Source organism: Ornithorhynchus anatinus, chromosome 5, assembly GCF_004115215.2.
Source record: "Ornithorhynchus anatinus isolate Pmale09 chromosome 5, mOrnAna1.pri.v4, whole genome shotgun sequence".
NCBI lineage: Eukaryota > Metazoa > Chordata > Mammalia > Monotremata > Ornithorhynchidae > Ornithorhynchus > Ornithorhynchus anatinus.
The window spans coordinates 38,127,109-38,134,390 of record NC_041732.1 but is presented as its reverse complement, the minus strand read 5'-3'; the positions used below and the strand labels follow the sequence as shown (position 1 = coordinate 38,134,390).

General features: G+C 43.4%; 1 protein-coding gene across 10 annotated transcripts in view; it reads left to right on the top strand.

Moving 5' to 3' along the window:
* Window positions 1-7,282, top strand: part of FGFR1 (fibroblast growth factor receptor 1) — a 76,755-nt gene that overhangs the window by 27,989 nt on the left and 41,484 nt on the right. The gene's annotated exons all lie outside the window — the stretch shown is intronic.

The following is a 7,282-nucleotide window of genomic DNA, read 5'->3' as shown; positions in this document are numbered from 1 at the left end:
TGCACCGTTTTGTCAGGCTGAATGCTGAGTTTTTACATTCTAATGGGCTCCTCTGGCAGCAGTCCATTTGCATGTAAAATGTTGCTCCTTCGCTTTTCCCCTCCTTCCTTTACCCCCGCCCTCTCCTCCGAAAAAGAGAAAAAAAGAAAACACCCAAATCTCAAATCCCTTGGGTATGTTGAGGCTGCTGAATGCTGCGGATTAAAAGGGGTGTCGGCCCCCTTTTCCAATTCCCTCCTGCTTTGGCTTCATGCCCCTGCCTTATGCCCCCCTATTTCTGGGGCAACGGGCTTTCCTTCCCACTGTAGGGGCTTTTAGGGAGTCTATCTCAAGGTCTCGACTCCCTCTTTAAAAACTGCGAAAGTTAATGACAGTTCATGCTCGAGGTTTTGCTGAGTTCCCCCATCTGGTCGGTCGTTGCTAGACTAAACTGAGTCTTCGGTTCCATTTCAAAGGAGAAATAAAATAATGAAAAACCATGGCAGAGGGTTCTGGAGCCATGTTGAGCACACTGCTTTGCGTTTCAAAGGCACTCTGCGTCCCTCCCCCTCCCACAATTGTCCTCTCATTTAGCTAGGGATGTTGGTTTGTGCCCGGGAATGTAAACACTTGTAGACCACCAGTTTTCCCCCAAGCTGTTGGGAGGATGGGCTTTTCGACAATGTTTCTTGGACTTCCCCATTCTAGTCTGGTTAGAGGCCTCCTTCCGGGTTTTAAGGTTGAAGGATAGTTGGATTTTTCTGCCGATGTTCACTGTGGGCTCTGAACCTTTCACCAAAATTTATCACCTTAAACTCTTCCTAGGACTGGGATAGAGAAGCAGCATGGCGTAATGAATAGAGCACGGGTGGGGCTAGGAGTCAGAAGGACCTGGGTTCTAATCCTCGATTTTACCACTTTTCTGTTGTGACCGTGTGCAAGTCACTTAAATTCTCTGTGCCTCAGTTACCTCATCTATAAAATTGGGATTAAGACTATGAGCCTCATGTAGATGGGGACTCTGACCTAAATGTTTACCGTGTTATCTACCCCAGTGCTTAGAACAGTGCCTGATAAACACTTAGCAAATATTTAAAAAAAATGAAGTCATTAGGAGGTGGTTGCACCCTCCTCTCCATCAGTCAATCAGTGGTATTTATTGAACACTTAACTATGTGCAGAACACTGTACTAAGCACTTGGAAGAGTATAGTTCAACAGAGTTAATATGGTATTTAAGTGCTTACTATGTGCCAGGGACTGTACTAAGCACTGGGGTGGATACAAGCAAATTGGGTTGGACACAGTCCCTATCCCATGTGAGGCTCACAGTCTCTATCCCCATTTTGTAGATGAGGTAACTGAAGACCAGAGAAATCAAGTGACTTGCCCAAGGTCACATAAGACAAGTGATGAAGTCGAAATTAGAGCCCGTGACCTTCTGACTCACAGACCCATGGTCTATAGAGTTGGCAGACATATTCCCTGCCTGCAACAAGTTTATAATCTAAAGGCGGGAGATGGACATTAATATAAATCATTTATAATACATAATTTAAAGTGTTGTGGGGTTGAGGGTGGGGTGACTATCAAATGCTCAAAGGTCACAGATTCAAATGCATAGATGATGCATAAGGGAGAGAGAGGTAGGAAAAGAGGATTTAATTGGAGAAGTTCTTTTGGCGGAGATGAGACCTTAATAATGTTGGAAAGGTGGGGAGAGTGGTGGTCTGGTGTATATGGATGGGGAGGGAGTTCCAGGCTAGGGGGAGGATGTGGGGAAAGGATTGGCAGAGAAATAGATGAGATTGCGGCACAGTGAGTGAGCCGGTCCTAGAAAAGCGAAGTGTGCTGGGCAGGCTATAGTGGGAGATCACTGAGGTGAGATAGGATGGGGTGAGCTGATTGAGTGTTTTAAAGCTGCTGGTAAGGAGTTTCTGTTTGATGTGGAAGTGGATGGGCAGCCATTGGAGATTCTTGAAAAGTGGGGAGACATGGACTGAACTATATTTAGAACAGTGATCTGTGCAGCAGAGTGAAGTATGGACTGGGGTTGGGAGAGACAGGAGGCAGGGAGGTCAACAACAAGGAGGCTGATGCAGTAATCAAGGCAAGATAGGATTAAATGCTTGGATCATTGTGGTAGCCGTTTGGATGGAGAGAAAAGGACAGATTTTAGTAAGGTGACGGTAGAACCAACAGGATATGGTGACATTGAATATGTGGATGGAATAAGAGAGATGATTTGAGAATATTGCCAAGGTTATGGGCTTGTGAGATAGGGGAGATAATGGTATTGTCTACAGTGATGGAAAAGAAAGAGGAGGATAGGGTCTAGGTAAGAAGATAAGGAGTTCTGTTTTGGACATATTTAGTTTGAGGTGTCCTGAAGGCAGGAGGAAATGTGAGATTGCAGCAGAGAAGAGAGATAAGGGCTGGAGATGTAGATTTGGGAATTATCCACATTAGGAATGGTAGTTGAAGCCATTGGAGAAAATGAGTTCTCCCAGGGAGTGGGTGTAGATGGAGAATAGAGGAGGACCTAGAACAGCTTTGGTTAACCTCCACTGTCATAGAGTTGGAAGCAAAGTAGGAACCAGCAAAAGAAACTGAAAAGGAGCCATCAGAGAGATAGGGAGAACCAAGAGAGGACACTGTCATTGAAGCCAAGGCTGGATAAAGTTTCAAGGAGAAAGGGGATGTTCTACAGAGTTGAAGGCAGCTGTGAGGTCTAGAAGGATTAGGATAGAGTAGAGAACACCAAATTTGGTGAGAAGGTTTCTGTGGAGTGAAGGGGGCTGAAGCCAGATTAGTGTTATAGTTAATTCAACAGTTTAGGGGCAGTCGTCTTATAAATTAGATGTTTTGGTACCAACAGTTTCCCCCTACCTATCCACTTTAGCCCCCTCAGCTTCAGAGAGCTTTATGGAGTGGATGGGAGAACTATATTCTGTTTGCTTTTAAATGACCTCCTGAGTATTCTTGTGTCCCTCTGATTCCCTTTAAAGGTGGAGTTTGGTGGGTTGAGAGGAGTTGGTATATCATTACATACTGGGTGCCTTCACCCTCTGCCTTGGACTTTTTGCCTCTGAACTTTTGCCTTCTATGTTCTTGCCCACATCCTTACTCTGGTTCTGGAGTTCCCTTCCCCTTCATATATGATAGACCACCACTCTCCCTACCTGCAGTGAGTCAGTCAATCAATGATACTTGGTGAGTACTTACTGTGTGCAGAGCACAGTACTAAGCATTTGGTAGAATACAATACAACAGCGTTAGTAGACATGTTCTCTGCCCACTTCAAAACCTTATTAAAATCACATCTCCTCCAACAGGCCCTCCCCCAAATAAGCCCTCTTCCCCTACTTGCTCTCCTTTTTAGGTTGCCTGTGCACTTGGATCTGTACTCCTCAGAGACAGCAGCCTGGCCTAGTGGATAGAGCAGGGGCTTGGGAGTCAGAAAGACCTGGGTTCTAATCCCAGCTCTATCACTTGTCTGCTGTTTGATCTTGAGCAAGTCGCTTAACTTCTCTGTGCCTCAATTACCTTGTCTGAAAAATGGGGATTAAGACTGTGAGCTCCATGTGGGACAGGGACTGTGTCCAACCTGATTTTCTTGTAACCAATCTAGCACTTAATACTCTGCCTGTCACATAGAAGGTGCTTAAATACCATTATTATTATTTAATCACTTGATATTCACCCCACCCTCAGAGCCACAGCACTTACATACATATCCATAATTTATTTTGTCTGTCTCCTCTAGACTGTGAGCCTCTTGTAGGCAGGGAATATGTCTACCAATTCTGTTATATTGTACTCTCCTAAGTGCTTAGTACAGTGCTCTGCGCACAGTAAGCACTCTGTCAGTACCTTTGATTTATTGATCATATTATCCCATCTTTTATACTGTCTGTTGGCAAACTGTTCCCCTCTGCTTATTTGCTAGATTATGAGCTACTGTAAGGCCAGGGTCCATCCTATGTATTTTTTTCCCCAGCATTTAGTATAGTGGTCTGCACATAGTCCTCTGAAGTAACTGGGAAACCTTCTTTCCACTTCTAAAAAAGGGAATCTGGCCTAGAGAAAGGAAGAGGGCTAGGTTACCCAGCTAGTCAGAGGCATCTGTGGTTACTTGGCTAATACAGCAGGGCATAGTACAGTTATAACAACACTGTATGGAAATTCTAGAAATATGTCACCTTATGCTACCTCCATCTATTTAGGTGTGTGTATGGGGTGGGGAGTTTATTTACTCTGTTGAATTCTTTGCTATTTGCATAAATATGGTGATACACTGTTCAGCCTTCTTGAGTATGTCAGGGATTGGGGCTTTGGTAATAAATAGGCTCTAATGAGTTTTAAAAAAATTAAGGACTGAAAGATTTTGGGAACCATTTTCCCCAAGTGCGAATCCATCTTATCTGCTGACAAACTACATGTTTTACTCTGTGTGGTTAGTCTTTGCAAAGAGAGGATTCTGAATGGCCGTTTTAACTATGATGTCCTATAATGTTCCCTATGCCAACAAGAAGAGGAATGTTAATGGTCTCTTTTCCCATCCTGGATCTGTGGATCCCCCAAGAGAGAAGAAAAGAGGTTTGGAGAATCTGTCTTCTTGAACCTAGGATCCCACTCTCTCCAAGCACCAGTCCTCCTTAGTTTGCATTTAGTGGCTTGAGGGAGAAAGGGCTAGGAAGAAAAATATCTTAGAGCCGATCTGGTTTATTAAACCCAAACAAGATTGTTTGCTGTGGCTTTGGAGGGTGAAACCCTACCAGTCAGCCACTGGTAAAATGCTGCACCTGTTATTTTACATTACAAAGAGGTACTAGTGCAGGAAGAGATGGCTTCTTGGCCAATGAAGCTATCAAACAGGCCTGAATTCACCAATGTGCAGGAAACCTCTCTAACTGGGGAGGGCCTGGGAAATATTCTTTTCCTTGAGTTTCTTCATCTTTCTCAGCTATTTCTATATGAATCATTGGTATTTATTGAGCACTTAGTGTATGCACCTACAAAGGTGCTGTACTCAGCACCTTTTTAAAAATGGTGTTTGTTAAGCATTTGCTACATAATGGGTACTGTTCTAAGTGTGAGGTACATATAAGCTAATAAGGATGGACACAGTCATTGTCCCACCTGGGGCTCACAATCTAAATCCCCATTTTACAGATGAGATAACTTCTCCATGCCTCAGTTCAGTTAAGTGACTTGCCCAAGGTTACAAGTGGCAAGTGGCAGAACCAGATTCTTCTGGACTCCCAGGCCTGTACTCTAGCCACAGTGCAACAGAGTTGGTAGATGTGATCCCTGTCCACAAGGAACTTATAGTTTACAGGAGGAAGACAGACATTAAAATAAGTCACAAATAAGGGAAATAGTGGAGCATAAAATTAATACATAAGTACTGTGGGGCTGGGGTGAGTATCCAAGTGCTTAATAATAATAATGGTATTTGTTAAACACTTACTATGTGCCAGGCACTGTATTAAGAGTGTGTACTTAGTCTGATCTTAAATTCCCAAAAAGAGATGATATGGAGGTGTCAGGATGGAATTTTACTAAATCTGTTTTGAGGCAATGATAGTGGTTTGGGAGCAAGAGGAAAAAAGCTGGAGGAGATAATTTGTCATCCATCCAGACATTCATTTGATGGGGCTTTATCCTCCACACCAGCTACTGACATGTTCCAGTAATAATTGTGGTATTTGTTAAGCGCTTAGTATGTGCCAAGCACTGTTCTAAGCGCTACGCACCCAATGTGCCTCTCTGCTTTGTTCTTTCTAGCTGAGTTCAAGCTGATTAGATTGATTGTAAGCTCCTTGTGGGCAGGAATCATGTCTCCCAACTGTACTATACTCTCCCAGGTGCTTAGTACAGTGCTCTGAACAGTGTAAGTGCTCAATAAATACTACTGAATCTCCCTTCACTGTTGGGCCCCCTACTGGTAGACTGGCATGTACAGAGCAATTTTTTTTAACGGTAGTTAAGTGATTATTATGTGTACTAAGCGCTGGGGAAGATACAAGCTAATCAGTTTGGACACAGTCTATGTCCCACAGGGGTTCACAATCTTTTTTACAGATTAAGGAACCAAGGCACAGAGGAGTGAAGTGACTTGCCCAAGGTCACATAGCAGATGTGGCAAAGAGAGGAATAGAACACAGGTCTATTTCCAGTTTCAAGTTTCCAGGCCTGCTCTCTATCCGTTAGGCCATGCTGCTCCTACAGGCTTACAAAACCTAGTAATGCCCATCATCATCACTGGTATTTTTGAGCAGGTACTGTACTGTACAGAGCACTATACAAAGCACTTTGGAGAGACCAACAGCTTTTTAGAAGCAGAGTGGCCTACGGGGTAGAGCACAAGCCTGGGAGTCAAAAGACATGGGTCCTAATCCTGGCTCTGTCACATGTCTGCTGTGTGACTTTGGTCAAGTCACAACTTCTGAGGCCTCAGTTACTACCTCATCTGTAAAATGGTGATTAAAACTGAAAGCCCCACATGAGATGTGGACTGTCAGACCTGATTAGCTTGTATCTATCCCAGCACTTAGTGTCCATAGTAAGCACTTAAAAATACCATTAAAAAAGAACTAGGCAGAACAGTAGTCAGGATGGGTGTTCTCCATTCTGAACTTAATTGGGAAAGGTGGAAAGCAATCTGCTTTCATCTCCAGAAAAAAGCATTTCAACAGAGCCAAACCTCCCTTTTTCCTCTCTTGGCTGTGCCATTCATTCCTTGTTACTGGTCTTTGGGACCTGCTGGAGAAGGGGAGAATGTGATGCCAGAAGCTGAGGTTGTCAGTCAACTGCTGGGCTGGAAATGGGTCTAGGATGAAATGTTTTTTCATTCATTCATTCAATCATATTTATTGAGCACTTATTATGTGCAGAGCACTATACTAAGTGCTTGGGAAAGTACAACAGTAAACAGTGACATTCCCTGCCCAAAAGCTCACAGACTAAGGGGTGGAGGGAGGCAGACATCAATACAAGTAAATATAATTACAGACAAGATATGTTTTTCAAGTCTTGTCCAGGGGCTAGTAGATGGGTACAGATCTCATGAGACACAAAATATTCAATTAATGAGGTCATCTAAAAAGAATGAGACTTTATCAATAGGTGCTTCTGCTGTTCTCAAATGTGGTAGCAGTAATAGTATTTATTGAGCACCCACTGGGTGTTGCGCACTAGACTAAATGCTTGGGAAAATTTAGGTTTGGCCCCAACTACCAATTTTATAACTTTCTGCTTTATAAAATTTGGGTTTGGCTCAGCCCCAACTACCACTTTTA